Here is a 15,663-nt window from a genome sequence, read left to right as displayed (position 1 = left end):
CAACCTTACAATTATTTTTCAGAGTTAAAGAAAAATCAACCAGCATGAAGAGTATGACGGATGAGAATGTGTATATTTCCAGGTCAGAAATCGCAATGACCACTCGTCCCTGTGGTAAGTGAAATCAATCAGAATTCTTCTTTCCATTCCTCCAGGTTTAAAGTAATGGCTTATTCTAGCTGCCTGTACTCACAGTGACACTTTGTGCCATGGTTGAGTACATGGATTGAATAATGAACAACTAGGGCAACCCACCTCTTCATTAATGGGAACATTGACCTTTGTCCAATTTCTGATTTCAGGACTGTGACAAGTTGCAACATCAAAAAGCATAACTGTGCCCCAATGTCTATGGGGTTGTGCTATCCATGGTCACCATCTTCTGAATGACATAAAGCTTTGGTATTGATTGTAAAGTTAGTTCAATTTGAAATCACTGATGGAATTTTTGAATGTTGGTAAGGAACATCTCCTGGAGGAAATAGTCATTAAAAGCAAAACTGTACATATCCTGCTGCCAATAATCTAGGACTAATCACAAGTCTGCTGGGTGTACTCATTTCATCAAAAGTTATAAGACAAATCTTACGGTTTGACACACGTAACCTGCCTGATATATTATTATTAACTCCTGCCTGATATATTAATGCCTTGCAAAGTCAATAAATTTGCAAGGCATTAATATATCAGGCAGGAGTTTCTCCCTTGGGACCTTTCAAATTTCCAATGACCAGTGGGCACAGCGGTTAAGTTGCTGCCTTACAGCGAATGCAGCACCGGAGACTCGGGTTCGATCCCGACTACAGGTGGTGTCTGTACGGAATTTGTACGTTCTCCCCGTGACCTGCGTAGGTTTTCTCCAAGATCTTCAGTTTCCTCCCACACTCCAAAGATGTACAGGTATGTAGGTTAATTGGCTTGGTAAATGTAAAAGTAAATTGTTCCTAGAAGTGTATAGGATAGTGTTAATGCGGGGATCGCTGGTCGGCACAGACCCAGTGGGCCAAAAGGGCCTGTTTCCACACTGTATCTCAAAAACTAACTAAAAAAGTGTGTGTGCACATAAAAATGAGGGCAGGAACAGATACCGCAACATTTAATTCTAAACATTATCTTTCAGACATTTGTTTATTAATTGAAAGAATGAGGGCATCACAGGCAGAGCTGGCATTTCTTGTTCTTTCCAAATTGCCCCTTGTGTGACATGGTGCAGAATGTGGAGGTTGTGGTGCTCCCAAGCACCCATTGCCCTCAACCTTTATGATGTAGAGGCTGCAGGTTTGGGACATGTTGTTATAGAAGTCTTACCACAAAGACTCCAGTGCATTATGGAGATAGTAAACAGTGCATTTCAGGTTGGAGAAACCAGTGTACTTTGGAATGAAGAGTGCCAGGCTTCTTGAGTGTTGTGGATGATCTCTTCCAGGGATGTTGAGATATATTTCAATGTCCACATTGATATCCCTTGTTTATTGGCAATCCCTTGGTGTAGAGGATTACTACTCCCATTCCAGCTCTGTCAGTTTTGAGAGAACTGATTCTGTAGGTCTTGGAGTAACCTAAAGTTTCTGCTGCTGATGTCTATATGAGTGAATGGCTTATGAGGTTGGGATCATGATATTTTTGAGACTCTTTGATTTCTTGAAGAGGTCAAAAGGCCTTCCAGGTGGTCCTCCTCCATCTTGAACAGCCACAGATCAAGGATTCCCACAAATTAATTATGCTGTTACATTTTCATAAAGGGCAGCCATAAAGCATTTTGTGCATTCTGAAAGATCTGGAGCCTTGATGCCACTCTGTTCATCTGGGAGAAACCAATGCCTATGGTTTACGTAATCCTGTCAATTAATTTGCAGAATTTTACAAAGAGAGCAGTTGGTTTATGTTTATTGTTGTCACGTGTTTGCAATACTGGGAAAAGCTTTAACTTGCATGCTATCCAATCAAATCACATAATACATCACAAGTAGAAAAGGTAGAGTGAAGGGAAAGATGGCAGACTGCAAAATATATTTCTCAGCATTGTCATGCAACAGTTCCAGAGAAAACGAACTAGGTTGGAGAATCAGGACTGTATCTAGCTTATCGAAGGACCATTCAGTAGTCTGTTAACTGTGGGGAACAGTGGCTGTTGTTTCAATGAGATTGGTCCACAAAGAATTGTTGGTAATCTTACGCCCAAGAATCCTTTGAACTTTGGCACTATTGATGATGATTGGGGCATGTATTCTATCCTGAAGTCGAGAACTAGCTTTTCATCTTGTGACATTGAAGGGGATGTTGTTAATTTGACACTAAGTTACAAGGTACTCTTTCTCCTTCCTGTACTCTGTCTCCTCATTGTTCATGACCAGACAGCGGTGTCATCTGCAAACTTATAGATGCGTCATTAATGACACATTTGATTAAGCATCTACAAACTTGTGGAGTCTGTTGCAAGTAGTACCTGTCTCTGGGACATTAAGGAGAGCAGGAATTACTGTTGCACAGTGGACCAAACAGTTAGTTTCAGATTGGAGTCTGTATCTTCAATTACTCACTCCTTCGCACAACAGAAATCACTGCCTGTGTTTTCCTCCAATGGGTTTTTCCAGACATATGGAAATATATTCCCATTTTCCAAGGCTCATTATGGAAATGTTTTGCAGGGGTGTGCTGTACTTGAGGGAGCAGTGACATGTTAAGAGAGGAACTTCAAGGATAAAGCACAAAGTGTTGGAATAACTCAGTCTCTGGCATGCACAAGTGATGACACAGGTTTGTTTGATAACGATCCCAATTTTTCCAAATTATGTCAAGTTTATTGTTGTATGCATGTACGATGTAGATACAATGAAAGGCTACTTTGCAGAAGCATAACAGGTTTAGAGACGGATATACATAAAACTAATTATGTAGAAATTCTGTAAGACTGCTGCGAGAAGACTGTGCAACTCTACAAGACATCAGTCAAATTACGTTGTTATGAAAAGTCTATGGTTGTGCAATAGGAATCACGGTTGCATTAGGATTGCACATATGGTTTCAAGAATATAGTTGTCAGAAAGTAGCAGATCCTGATCCTGGTGGTGAGACTTCAGGCTTCAGTATCTCCTACCTGATTGTAGCAGCAAGATGAGAGAACAGCCCGGATGAATGGGAACCTTGATGACCGATGCCGCCTTCTTGAGGTGGGTTCTCATGTAGATACTATTGATGGTGGGGAGGTGTGTGCCTGTGATGGACTGGGTCGAGTCCACCACACCATGCAGCCTCTTGCATTCCTCTGCATTGGATTGCCTTAGCAGGCCATGATGCAACCAGTCAGGATACTTTCTACAGTACATCTGCACAAGTTTGTTAAGAGTTCAGCTAGAGGTTATTGTTGTAGCACCACTCAACCAATTTCTCTCTCTCTCACATCCAGTTGCAAAGGAAGGCACAGAGAACCAGGTACTGGGCCTTACTGGTAATTTGGAGGGGATGATAGTGTTGAATGCCAAGCTGTAGTTGATGAATAGCTGCCTGACATGTATTCTCGGTGGTCTACAGCAGAGTGCAGAGCTAGTGAGATGGCATCTACTTTTGACCAGCTTTGACAGTTCACAAACTGAAGTGGATCCAAGTCATAGAACATAGAAAATAGATGCAGGAGGAGGCCATTTGGCCCTTCGAGCCAGCACCGCCATTCATTGTGATCATGGCTGATCATCTACAATCAGTAACCTGTGCCTGCCTTCTCCCCATATCCCTTGATTCCACTATCCCCTAGAGCTCTGTCTAACATTTGTGAGGCAAGAGTGGATTTGCACCCTAGCCAACCTCTGTAGGCACTTTATTACCGTGAATCTGAGTGCTACCAGATGGAAGTCAGTGAGGTAGATCACAGTGGCCTTCTTAAACATGGGAACGATAGATCCAATGTTGGATCAGGTGGGAACCTTGAGCACAGATGCAAGAGGTTGAGGATATTCCTGAATTCTCATAGTAGTTACTCGGCACAGGTTTTTCGTACTCAGCCATGAACACTGTCTGGACTGGATGCTTGATGTGAACTCACTTTCTTGAAGGAAAATCTGCCAATGACTTCAGAGACCAAGATCACAATGAAGAAGCCAACAGCAATTATGTTATCAAAGAACAGGAATGTTCAATATCCTCAGACATATTGTCAAAGTATACCTGTGGAGTGAAATGGTGAAAAGGAAGGATCTCACCAAGGACCTGGTCTCAGAAACCACAGATCTATTTAGTTTTCATGTGGGAAAAAAATTCATGTCAGCATGCATCATTAGAAAAGGGCAAAAAGGGAAAAAAAGTGGACAAAATTTTGTACAAACCAACAGCAAGCATGGCTTCATAATTCCGCTTCACGTTCTTATAACGGAGCTTCTCCCAGTCACTTATTTCTTCAAACTCTTCCTTGGAAAAATAGCCAGCAATGTCTTTGAACTTGTCAGCATCCTGGAAAAACAAACATTGTATCTGATTCACTTTGGTGCATAATCTGTAATCATCAGATATTAATTCCAAAACAGATTTGAAAATATCATTTAAAAAATTTAATACAGGACAATTCCAGGATAAAGAATCACAACTTAAAATTAAAGGGTAACTTCTTCAGGATAGAAATTAGATATTTCTTCACTCAGAATATAGTGAGTTTTTTTCTACGGTTGAAAGAAATCAGCTGTTAATTACATTCCAGGAAGATCAACACTTTATTGATTCCAAGAAGTAATAAACCATATCACAGTAAGAGAGGAAACTGCATTTATAGTGCAGGTCTGGCGTGATCTGCCTGAAAGGTCCAGACCCAAAATGTTGCCTGTCAAGATTCAAGATTGCAGCTTCCAGCCAACAGAAATCAGTGTCTACATTTCTGGCAATGAAGACAGTGACAATCATGGACTTCCCCCACACTGAAGTCAGGAGAAGCACACAGTGGCTCCTGCAAAAACACTATTGTAAAAAAAAATAATTGCCCGAGATAATAATCAGCAAGCCAGGCAGCATCTGTGGAAGTAGAAACGGAGTGAATATTTCAGGTTAATATTCTTTCCTCACAGCTGGGGAAAGTTGCCAGATGGAGACAGACAACTAGAAGGATGAGGGAGATGGTCTGAATGGCCTCCCAGATCAATATTAATGTCAGTGATCCACTTCAGAGTCCAGGAAGCTCATCCACTCCTCATTGACACCAATTCCTGGGGTTGTGATGATCTGAGAAGGAGCAGCAGCATTTTCCCCTTTCCCAGGCTCCCGAGAGGACATTTATCCGGCATCTTCTCCCCACTCTCCATGTCAAAGCTCCCTGGAGTCTCACCTCTGAGCCCTGCATCCCAGACATGGTCTCGTCTCCTTCAGCAGCACCTCGGTCTCCCTTCCTGAGCTCAGCCACTCACTTCACACCTCACCTCGACTAAATCTCACCTCGGCAACACCCCACCTCGACGAAACCCCACCTCGGCTAAACCTGACACCTCGACTAAATCCTCGCCTTGACTAAACTTTACCTCACTAAACGTCGCCCCTCAACTAAACACACCTCACTACTATATTTCACCTCACACCTAAACCCCTCACCTCCACTAAACCTCACACCTCACGACTAAACATATCTTCTCACTCTTAAACCTCGCCTCGACTAAACCTCACCTCGACTAAACCTTTGCCTCAACTAAACTTTAACTCAAACCTCACTAAACCCTACTCACTAAACCGCCTTGGCTAAACCCCACCTCACCTCAACTAAACCTCACCTTGTCTAAACCTCACCTCAACTAAATCTCAATTAACTAAATTTCACTAAACCTCAAAACTCACTGAATCTCACCTCACTAAACTGCACAAGACTAAACTTTACCTCAACTAAACCTCCCGCCTCACGACTAAACTTTACCTCAACTAAACCTCACCTCAACCCAAACCTCACCTTGACTCAACCCCACACCTTAACAAAACCCTCATCTCCACTAAACTTTACCTCACTAAACCTCACCTCACTAAACCGCCTTGGCTAAACCCCACCTCACCTCAACTAAACCTCCCGACTAAAATTTACCACAACTAAACCTCACCTCGTCTAAACCTCACCTCAACTAAATCTCAATTAACTAAATTTCATTAATGCGCAAAACTCACTGAATCTCACCTCACTAAACTGAGCAAGACTAAACTTTACCGCAACTAAACCTCCCACCTCACCACTAAACTCCACCACACCACTAAACTCCACCTCACACCTAATCCCCGCCTCAACTAATCGCCGCCTCTCTCCCGCTCCCGCTATTTATCCCAGGGAGCTTTGACATGGAGAGTGGGCAGAAGATGCCGGATAAATGTCCTCTCGGGAGCCTGGGAACGGGGAAAATGCTGCTGCTCCCGCTATCCCCCCCCCCCCCCCCCCCCCCCCGCTCGCTCTGCCTCTCGCAGTGTAATCAGTGTTGTGGGGGAACAGTGTGTGTGATGATACCATTAAAATGCAGAATATGTCTCATCTATCAATTCACAAATTTTTGTTATTTTTCTTTTAAAATGATTTCCGCGAGTTTCTGCCCACTAAAATGGCGTCATGACGTACTACGGTTTTTATGGTCGATTGGTCAACCTTGTTCCTCTAGTATCTTTGGTTGAGGTAAAGTTCAATGGAGGCTAGGATTGGGTGTGAGGTGACGGGTTTAGTTGAGGTGATGGGTTTGGTCGAGGCGAGGGGTTTGGTCGAGGCGAGGGGTTTGGTCGAGGCGAGGGGTTTGGTCGAGGCGAGGGGTTTGGTCGAGGCGAGGGGTTTGGTCGAGGCGAGGGGTTTGGTCGAGGCGAGGGGTTTGGTCGAGGCGAGGGGTTTGGTCGAGGCGAGGGGTTTGGTCGAGGCGAGGGGTTTGGTCGAGGCGAGGGGTTTGGTCGAGGCGAGGGGTTTGGTCGAGGCGAGGGGTTTGGTCGAGGCGAGGGGTTTGGTCGAGGCGAGGGGTTTGGTCGAGGCGAGGGGTTTGGTCGAGGCGAGGGGTTTGGTCGAGGCGAGGGGTTTGGTCGAGGCGAGGGGTTTGGTCGAGGCGAGGGGCTTGGTCGAGGCGAGGGGCTTGGTCGAGGCGAGGGGCTTGGTCGAGGCGAGGGGCTTGGTCGAGGCGAGGGGCATGGTCGAGGCGAGGGGCATGGTCGAGGCGAGGGGCATGGTCGAGGCGAGGGGCATGGTCGAGGCGAGGGGCTTGGTCGAGGCGAGGGGCTTGGTCGAGGCGAGGGGCTTGGTCGAGGCGAGGGGCTTGGTCGAGGCGAGGGGTTTGGTCGAGGCGAGGGGTTTGGTCGAGGCGAGGGGTTTGGTCGAGGCGAGGGGTTTGGTCGAGGCGAGGGGTTTGGTCGAGGCGAGGGGTTTGGTCGAGGCGAGGGGTTTGGTCGAGGCGAGGGGTTTGGTCGAGGCGAGGGGTTTGGTCGAGGCGAGGGGCTTGGTCGAGGTGAGAAACAGGATTAAACCGCCAGGGACAGGATGATTGAACTACCACTCTACCAGGGACAGGGCTATTAAACCGTCAGGGACAGGATGGTTGAACTACCACTCAACCAGGGACAGGGCTATTAAACCGTCAGGGACAGGATGGTTGAACTACCACTCAACGAGGGACAGGGCTATTAAACCGTCAGGGACAGGATGATTGAACTACCACCGAGTTCGTTGGGGCACTGATAATGTGGTACAGGGATAGAGGCAGGCTGGACAAAGGGCCGTAAATTTAGGAGAGTTTTTTTAAGCAGCAGGGATGGGTTGAAATGGGTCATGAAGGTAACTAAGGGTCATGTGGATGACAACTGCGCTTGCTCAATGAGGTAAATGAATATTGCAAATACGCCCCTGAGTGGGGAACTGCCAATTGCCATGCACATACAATGTATGATCTGGGGGGGGGGGGGGTACCCGGGGCAGTACAGAAGATTGTGCACCTCAGCGCTCTGATTGGAAGGAGCCCGAAGGGGAGGGGGATTCAGCAAAAGGGAGGGAGATTCAACGAAGTTGTACTGTATAAAGAGAAGGCACTGTCTTTGTCTCGGTGTGTCTCGGTTTGGAGAGGCACCCGGCTCTGCAGACTCGTGAATAAACTTGTCTTGTTTCCACCACTTTGTCTCTGGCATCGTGATTGTGAGCACTCACATTTACATCTCACAAGCTTGGGGGCTCGTCCGGGATCGCCACTTCGGCCGCTTGGCGGAGACGCGGAAGGAAGGGAAGGTGCACCCTGCTGATTTCAGCAGTCCCTGATCTCCTTGCTTGCCATCAGCGGTTTGAGCGAGTGATATCCGGTCAAGAGACTCGTGAAAACAAGAGGGAATCCGGAGAAAGGAAGGGATCAATCGAGCAATTTCTGTGCACAGGACCCGGGTAAGAAAATTGACTATTAAGTATTACTCGGGCGATTGGGTTCTGTCGGACGGGAGAGGTCGGACAGGGAGGATGGGTAATTCTTGTGTTAAGAATAATGACCCAGGGGATAAAAAATGTGCCAAGGAAAAGGGACCAAGGGAAGAGGGTCCCCACATTCCGCCCGATAGTCCGTTGGGGCGAATGTTACAACTCTGGGGAGAAGGAGGCACAGGGGGTAAAAATAAGGAGACTATGATTAAATTCTGTTAATTTGATTGGCCAAAGGAACCAATAAAAGGGAGTTCAGTCTGGTGGCCACGACTGGGCTCCGATGAAGATTGGGTACGGCAGGCATTAATAATAATAATAATAATAATGCATTACATTTATATAGCGCTTTTCAAACACTCAAAGACTCTTTACAGGGATTTCTAGAACATAGAGAAGTGAATAAATAGATAAATAAGTAAACGAACAGAGAAAGGAGACAGAAGGTGAGGTGTTTGTCAATTCAAACGTGTTTGTCAATTCAAAAGCTTTCCCCAATCTGGAGGAAATTTGTTATGTAGGCTGTTGGGTTCCTCAGGTACGTTTACTAGAATTGGCAGGTAAACAAGAACCAAATGTTCCCAAATGAGATCCCTTGGAACATTTGCCACCACCATACGTGGTCCCACCGCCTCCCCTTTCCGGGTCTATACCCGAACAACCAAGGGAAGACGGAGGGGAGACGTCAGGTGGAGGAGGACAGGGAGCGGCAGAGAATCTGCCTTCCCTAGAACTCCGTAGATCCCGTCGAATAGAGGAAAGGAAGGGTGAAACTTCAACTGCATATCCCTTGAGGGAGGTCCCCATGGGCGGACAAGGAGGGGGATTCGGATTTGTAAACGTTCCCCTGACCAGTACGGAGGTTAGGAATTAAAAAAAGGATATGAAGGTTTGCTGGAAGTTCCCTTGGGGTTAGCAGAGCAACTCGACCAGTTTTTGGGCCCAAATATATATACCTGGGACGAACTGATGTCCATTATGGGAAATCTGTTCGACTCTGCAGAAAGACAAATGATTAGACAGGCCGGAATTAAAATTTGGGAGTGATCCGGGCATCATCCAGCTGTAGCGGGGAACGTGAAGTACCTGATTGCCTCGCCCAATTGGGACAAGCAGTCCGAAGAGGGTCGGAAAAGCATGAGAGAACTCCGGGAAATAATAATAAAAGGAATAAGGGAGGCCGTGCCTAAGGGACAAAATTTTGAGCGAGCATTTGAGAACCAGCAGGCAAAGGACGAGGCCCCCACTAACTTCCTACGAAGGTTAAGAAAGAACATGCAGCAATATTCAGGGATTGACCCGGAGTCAGACGCCGGGCAACAACTCTTGAGGGCGAATTTTGTAACCAAATCCTGGCCCGATGTCCGGAAGAAATTAGAAAAAATAGAGGATTGGAATGAGAAACCATTAAATCTATTATTAACAGAGGCACAGAAAGTATATGTGCGGCGGGATGAGGTTTGAAGGTTAATTGGCTGGGTAAATGTAAAAAATTGTCCCTAGTGGGTGTAGGATAGTGTTAATGTCAATAGTCAATAGTCAATAGTCGTTTATTTGTTACATACACATAAATGTGTAGTAAAATGAAACATTACCCGCAGTTGAACAATAAGACCAATAAGATTAATCAATAAAAATGCAATAACACATACAATCACAACTAACACCAAACAAAAAGAAACATCCAACACAGTGAGTCTCCTCCAGTCCCTCCTCACTGTGATGGAAGGCCAAAATGTCTTTTTCTCTTCCCTGCCGTCTTGTCCCGCGGTCAGGCTGTTGGATTTGCCACGTCGGGGCGGTCGGGGCTCCCGATATTGAAGCCGCCGCTGGGCGGTGAAAGGTCAACGGCCTATTTCAGGCCGCGCCGGACGGTGAAAGGTCCGTGGCGGGCCGACCCAAGCCCCGCGATTCGGGGCGGGCGAACACGCTGCCTCTGCCGTTGCTGGAGCTCCCGATGTCGGCCCCCACCCAGGGGTCTGCGGGCTTCCGACGTCCACGCGGCCCGCGCCGGAGACGAGTCGCAGCCGCGCCCGCAACATCCGCAGGCAGCCAGCGCCGCAGGTGGTGAGTCTGCGCCGCGGGCTCTGCGAACCAGAGCCCCAGGTGTTCCCAGGTGAATGGCCGGTGGTAGGCCGCAACGGGAACGGAGACACGACACAGAACAAAGGTCACGTCTCCGTTCTGGAGAGAGAATGTTACAGCTGGGCGGCGCGGACTTGGTGGGCCGAAAAGGCCTGTTTCCGCGCGGTATATATATGATATGATATGATATGAAAGGCAGAAGGGGAAAGCCAAAATAATGATGCAGGCGGTAAAGCAAGTGGTTGAGCAGGACCGAGAAGGGGATAGACGGAAAGAGACCTATAGGGGAAGAGGAAGAGGAAGAGGAATAAGGGGAAGAATGGGAAGCGTGAGAAGATATATAGGACGCGATGGGGCATGGAGAACAGGACCTTCTAGGTATTATCACTGCAATGGGGAAGGACATTTCAAAAGAGAGTGCCCTAAACTAAGGAGAGAGGTTCAGTCGTATGCCCTGATGGAAGAGGAATAGGAGGGTCAGGGGTTCCCCTCCTTGGGGTTAACAGGACACAAACGGGAACCCCATGTAAATTTAAAACTCGGACCCCAAGGAGAAGACACAGTGTTTATGGTAGATTCGGGGGCTGAAAGATCAAGTGTGACCAGAATACCTGAAGGGATGGCGACCGGGAAAGGGCATGTGCAGATTTCTGGAGTAGGAGGGAAAGTGATGGCGGCCCCGGAGATAGAAGGAGTAAAAGTCAAATACGAAAATAGGGAGGCGGTGGAAGATTTGATTCTAGTTCCACAGGCTGGAGTAAACTTAATGGGACGGGATCTGCAGATCCAGTTGGGAATAGGAACGGCACCTGTGGAAGGGCGGATAGTGGTCCAATTATATAAACTAAAAGAAGAAGATAGAGGGGGGCTGAGGATACCACCCCTCCGGATAGCCCTCCGGGAAGGGTATGACGTGGTGTGAGTCAGGCAATACCCTATCTCCATTGAGGGCCGAAAGGGACTCCAGCCAATTATTGAAGGAGGGAGTATTGGAAAGTTGCATGTCCCCTTATAATACCCCTATCTTACCCGTACGAAAGACAGACGGAACATTCCGGCTTGTACAGGACTTCCGAGAACTAAATAAGGTGGTCCGGACTAGGTATCCGGTGGTCCCTAACCCAAACACGATTATGGGACGGATACCCCCCAGTCACAATTGGTTCAGTGTAGTGGATCTAAAAGATGCATTCTGGAGTTGTCCCTTGGATGAGGGAAGCCGAGACTTGTTCGCTTTTGAATGGGAAAACCCAGGAACGGGTAGAAAGCAACAGTATCGCTGGAAAGTACTTCCTCAGGGATTTACTGAATCTCCAAACCTGTTCGGTCAAATCTTGGAACAGGTGTTAGAGGAATACCCGTGTGTCCCCCGGATCCAGCTCCTGCAGTATGTGGATGACCTCCTGATCTCTGGAGAGGGAGAAGGGGAGGTGCGGGATGCCACTATAATATTACTAAATTTCCTGGGAGAGAAGGGACTAAGGGTATCGAGGAATAAACTCCAGTTTGTGGAACAAGAGGTGAAGTACCTGGGCCACCTAATAAGTGGGGGAAAGCGAAGAATAAATTCTGAAAGAATCGCAGGAATCACAGGCTTGCCGATGCCTCGGAATAAAAAGGAAATCAGAAAATTTCTGGGGCTAATTGGGTACTGTAGACTCTGGATCGATGACTATGCCAGACAAGTCCGGTTCTTGTACAACAGGCTAGGAGATGAGAAAGATAAGGTGGAATGGGACCCGAAAGAACAACAGGATTTCCATCAGCTAAAGAATAGCTTGATAACCGCTCCAGTTTTAGCCCTGCCATCAATAGGCCAGCCCTACCATCTGTTTGTAAATGTGGAGGATGGGATAGCCCTCGGGGTATTGACTCAGAGGAGGGTGGGAAGCCGGCAGTCTGTGGCATTCTTATCAAAAATATTGGACCCAGTGTCACGAGGATGGCCTGTCTGTATCCAGGCAGTGGCAGCCACAGCGGTCCTAGTAGAGGAGAGCAGGAAATTGACCTTTGGGGGGGTTTTGGTGGTCTCCACCCCACATACGGTGAGAACAATATTGGCACAGAAGTCTCAGAAGTCTCAGACTCAAGGATATTAAAGTATGAAGCTATCCTGATGGAAAAGGATGATTTGACCCTAATTACGGACAAAAACTTCAACCCATCTCAGTTTTTGTACCCGCCCGAAGAAAAAGAAAAAGAGACGGAGAAGCCAGAACATGATTGTAGCGAAATAATAGAATTAGAGACCAAGAGTAGGGAGGACCTGGGGGAACAGCCTCTGGCTGAGGGAGGTCGATGGTTTATAGATGGGTCATCTCGGTGCATAGATGGGAAAAGACACAGTGGATACGCCATAATTGACGGGAATACATTAAGTGAAATAGAGGCTGGACGATTACCTGGGAGCTGGTCAGCCCAGTCCTGTGAGCTCTATGCCCTGATGCGGGCATTGGAGTTACTCGAAGGCCAAGAAGGCACCATATATACTGATTCGAAATATGCTTTTGGGGTGGTGCATACCTTTGGAAAGATTTGGAAGGAAAGGGGAATGATAACAGCGAGAGGAAAGGAGTTAGCACATGAACAGTTGATTGAAAAAACCTTGGAATCATTAGCAAAGCCAGAGCAAATAGCAGTAGTACATGTGGCGGGACACCAGGAGGGAAATTCTCTAGAGGCCCGGGGAAACAGAGCCGCGGACGAAATGGCAAAATGGGCGGCTTTACAGGTGACAGTAGAGATGATGTCTCTGATACCTCTCAGGGAAGGGATGGAGAAGATACCCGTGTTTTCCGAATTCGAGATAGGTAGGATGAATGAGTTGGGAGCAAAAATAGCAAAAGATGGACGGTGGTGGACGCCGGATGGGAAGCAACTGCTAAATAAGGAGGTTATCAGAGAATTATTGGGGAGATTACATTCCCAGTCACACTGGGGGGCTCAGGCATTATGTGATACCCTTTTACGTACGTATGCTTGTAGGGGAATATATACTCTGGCTAAACAAGCAGTCTCAAGCTGTGTCATCTGTCAGAAGATAAATAAGAAAGTGATGAGGGCAAAACAGTTAGCCATCAGACCATTCCAGAGACTACAGGTAGATTTTACTGAACTCCCTAGGGTACAGAAATGGAAATACCTCCTAGTGGTAGTGGATCACTTTACTCGTTGGGTGGAAGCATTTCCCACAGTAAATGCCACTTCACAGGTGGTAGCCAAAATTCTATTGGAACAAATAATCTCTTGATTCAGATCGAGGAACCCATTTCGCATCAAAAGCCCATTTGCTCATTTGTGATGCCCCGGGGATAAAATGGAAGTTGCATACTCCCTGGCACCCGCAGAGTTCTAGAATGGTGGAGAGGATGAATGGTACTCTAAAGACACAAATTACCAAACTAATGGAGGAGACTAGACTACCTTGGACTATGTGCTTGCCGATAGCCTTGCTTAGAATTCGAACCGCCCCACGAAAGGATATAGCAGTATCCCCCTACGAAATGTTGTTTGGGTTACCTTATTTGGGAAAGATAGAAGGAATACCCACCTTAGAGGGAAGTGATGTTTTCTTAAGGAACTATCTATTGGCAGTATCTCGTTCTATTACAGAATTAAAAACCAAGGGGCTGCTGGCACAGAGTCCCCCTCTCGACTTTCCAATCCATTCTGTGAAGGCGGGAGACTGGGTTCTTGTGAAATCGTGGAAGGAGGAGAAGTTGCAACCCCGTTGGACTGGTCCGTATTTGGTATTGTTGACCACGGAGACGGCAGTGCGGACGAAAGAGAAAGGGTGGACACACGCAGCGCGAATAAAGGGACCAGTGGAACCTCCGGCTGAGGAGGACTGGACAGTAAGGCAAGGGAGGAAACCACTGACTCTGATCTTTGAGAAAGAACGATTGAACTAGAAGATTACAATGCAGTGCGTGGCACTGGTGCTCATGATCGTTGCCACTGTAAGTAAATGCATGGACAGCTGTGATAAATGTTACCGCCCCATCAGGTATGGCGGACAAATCATAAGGTCTTTTACCTATTATTCCGATGCGCCTGACGCATGTTATACCTTTAGGGCCAAGACCAGCTGTAAGGAGGGGGGGGGGGGTAGAATACTACCTAGTGCAGAATTTGGGATACTCAGGGGCAAGGATAGGTAGCATCTGCCCCAAAGGAGAGAGATGGTTTTGCTTATGGAAAGCCGGACAATGGGGGATGGGGTCCCGGTTGGGGAAGGAACATCTAGACAGGCAAAAGGAAATCCTAATAAACTGGCTACGAGCAAAAGGGACAACCCGACCAGCCCCACCAGCCCCAACTAAGGGACCTCAAGTACATGTATCCTTGTACGAAGAGATACAGAAATTCCTGAATTGGGAGGGAATCTCTTTGTGGACCTGGCTACCAGGATTGCTCAGACGCTAAATGTCAAGGACTGCTGGGTTTGTGGAGGACCTCTTATGAGTTCTCAATGGCCTTGGAGGGGATCAACTGTCGAAGTGGGGGACCTATTTGGGTGGAACATCACGAAAGGGAGAGATCGGGCGCCCCAGGAATGGCTATTGACTGACGCTCCAATAGGGACGGAATGTATAGCTCGACCAAAGACTCAGGGGAGAGAAGAAGTAGGCATTAGTCCTTGTCAACACATCTTAACGTTGTGGGTGAACCAGACACGGACCTGGTGGCCTGAGGAACCTAAATGGTATCTGGCCAAAGAAGACTGGGGAAATTGTACAAACATTACCCCAGTCCGAGATAAAACAGGCAACGAAAGCCGAGTCTGAACTGCACAGGGAACAACCCATATCAGGGGTTACCAGTTTTACGGGACCTCTGGGAGAGGGACACGGTCAGTGGACCTGCTCCAGAGGGATTACTCTGGATCTGTGGACATAAGGCCTACTCAATACTTCCGGGAAAATGGAGTGGAACGTGTTTCATTGGGTTAGTGCAGCCGGGATTCTTTTTATTGCCAGCCGGGGGAGGACGAATGCTGGGCACTCCAGTGTTTGATGACCAACAAGGGGAAAAAAGAGAGTTGGAGATAGGAACCTGGGAGGATGATGAGTGGCCTCCGACCCGAATCATTTCATATTATGGGACAGCCATCTGGGCTCAGGATGGTTCCTGGGGATATCGTACCCCGGTGTACATGCTAAACCGGATAATACGCTTACAGGCTGTATTGGAGGTGATCACTA

At 47.3% G+C, this 15,663-nt stretch overlaps 1 protein-coding gene across 1 annotated transcript in view; it reads right to left on the bottom strand.

Moving 5' to 3' along the window:
* Window positions 1-15,663, bottom strand: part of LOC144612204 (myelin-associated glycoprotein-like) — a 760,913-nt gene that overhangs the window by 411,254 nt on the left and 333,996 nt on the right.

The sequence above is a fragment of the Rhinoraja longicauda genome, chromosome 43 (genome assembly GCF_053455715.1).
Source record: "Rhinoraja longicauda isolate Sanriku21f chromosome 43, sRhiLon1.1, whole genome shotgun sequence".
Classification (NCBI taxonomy): domain Eukaryota; kingdom Metazoa; phylum Chordata; class Chondrichthyes; order Rajiformes; family Arhynchobatidae; genus Rhinoraja; species Rhinoraja longicauda.
The sequence above is the reverse complement of the archived record's forward strand: the minus strand, read 5'-3'. Positions and strand labels throughout refer to the sequence as shown.